We start from the raw sequence: 2,387 nt of genomic DNA, 5'->3' as shown, positions 1-2,387 counted from the left end.
AGTCTGTAGTAGCCCTTCGCCAGTACTTCAATGACTCGGTAAGGTCCTTTCCAGTTTGCTGCCAGCTTTCCTTCTCCGGGTCGAGTTGTTCCAATGTCATTTCTGATTAGGATGAGATCATTCTCTGCAAAACTTCTCGGCACTACCTTTTGATTATATCTGGAAGCCATTCGTCGCTTTAGAGCTTCTTCCCTGATCCGAGCTCTTTTTTGGATTTCGGGTAACAAGTCGAGCTCTTCTCTCTGAAGTTGGGAGTTTGCTCGTTCATTGTAGTGGACTACTCGGAGAGATCCTTCTTCGATTTCTATTGGAATCATTGCCTCCACTCCGTATGCTAGTCGGAATGGTGATTCGTTTATAGTAGAATGGGGGGTTGTTCCATATGCCCATAGGACTTGTGGAAGTTCCTCGGCCCAAGCTCCCTTTGCTTCTTGTAGCCTCCGCTTTAATCCGGCCAATATGACTTTGTTGGCCGCTTCGGCTTGTCCATTGGCTTGGGGATGTTCGACGGAGGTGAACTGGTGTTTTATGTTCAAGTCGGCCACCAGTTTTCTGAAGCCTACATCTGTAAATTGGGTACCGTTGTCCGTGGTGATGGAGTATGGTACCCTGAACCTCGTAATAATGTTCCTATATAAGAATTTTCGACTTCTTTGAGCGGTGGTGTTGGCCAGGGGTTCTGCCTCGATCCATTTTGTGAAATAGTCTACTCCTACTATGAGGAATTTTACTTGTCCCGATCCCTGTGGGAAGGGTCCGAGTAGGTTGAGTCCCCATTTCGCAAATGGCCAAGGTGAGGTCACGCTGATGAGCTTTTCTGGTGGGGCAATGTGAAAGTTGGCATGCTTCTGGCATGGTGGATATGTCCTTACAAATTCTGTAGCCTCCTTTTGTAGAGTTGGTCAATAGAATCCCGCCCAGAGTATCTTTTTGGTGAGAGCTTGCGCTCCGAGATGATTTCCACAAATGCCGCTGTGTACTTCCTCCAAGACTTCCTTTGTGTTGGAAGTTGGTACGCATTTTAGTAAAGGTGTTGATATCCCTCTTTTGTACAGCGTGTTGTTTATGATAGTGTAGTACTATGCCTCCCTTTTCAGCCTCTTTGCCTCCTTTTCATCTGTAGGGAGTTCTTCTGTTTTGAGGTAGTTTATTATGGGGGTCATCCATCCTTGATCCCGACCTATTATGGCTAGGATTCTTTCTTCTTTCACTATTGAGGGGTTATGTAATACCTCCTGGATGAGGCTTCTATTGTTGCCCCCTGGTTTGGTGCTGGCTAATTTTGAAAGGGCGTCAGCTCGGGCATTTTGCTCACGAGGTATGTGGTGGATCCTATATTCCCCGAGTTGTCCGAGCTGTTCTTTGGTTTTATCCAAATATTTTTTCATGGTCGGATTTTTGGCTTGGTAGCTTCCTGTTATTTGTGAGGTGATGACTTGTGAGTCACTGTAGATGTTGAGTTTCCGAGCTACAACCTCCCTAGCCAACTTAAGACCAGCTAATAGTGCTTCGTATTCTGCCTGGTTGTTTGAGGTCGGGAATCCGAATTTAAGGGAGAGCTCAAGTTGAGTTCCTTGGTTGCTCTCAATTATCACACCCGCACCGCTTCCTGTTTTATTCGAGGATCCGTCTACGTATATGTTCCATTCTATGGGGATTTTCGGGATGTCTGTAAATTCTGCGATGAAGTCGGCCAGGTGTTGCGATTTGATTGTTGTACGCGCCTCGTATTGGAGGTCAAATTCGGACAACTCGATTGCCCATTGTAGGATTCTTCCTGCTAGATCTATTTTCTGCAATATTCCTTTTATGGGTTGGTTGGTTCGAACTTTAATGGTATGTGCTTGGAAATATGGGCGAAGCCGCCGGGATGTGAGGATCAGAGCGTAGGAAGACTTTTCTATTTTCTGGTAGTTCAGCTCGGATCCCTGTAGTGCTTTGCTAATGAAGTAGACGGGTTTTTACCCATGTTCGTCTTCTCTGACTAGTGCTGAGGCTATTGCCCGGCTCCTTACTGCGAGATATAATATGAGCGGTTCTCCTTCTCGTGGCCGAGATAGGATAGGTGGCCGTCCTAAGAACTCCTTGAAGTCTAGGAAGGCTTGCTCACATTCTGTCATCCATTCGAACTGTTTTCCCTTTCTTAAAGTAGCATAGAAGGGAAGAGATCTTATCGCAGCTCCTGCTAAGAATCGGGATAGAGCGGCCAACCTCCCGTTGAGTTGTTGTACTTCTTTGATACAGGTTGGGCTCTTCATGTTGAGTATGGCTCGACACTTGTCTGGATTTGCTTCAATCCCCCTTTGTGTGAGCATGAAGCCCAAGAATTTGCCGGCTTCTACTGCAAAGGTGCATTTTGCAGGATTGAGCCGCATGTTGTGTTTCCT

The sequence above is a fragment of the Arachis stenosperma genome, chromosome 6 (genome assembly GCF_014773155.1).
Source record: "Arachis stenosperma cultivar V10309 chromosome 6, arast.V10309.gnm1.PFL2, whole genome shotgun sequence".
Taxonomy (NCBI): Eukaryota; Viridiplantae; Streptophyta; class Magnoliopsida; order Fabales; family Fabaceae; genus Arachis; species Arachis stenosperma.
Note: the sequence above shows the minus strand (reverse complement) of the source record.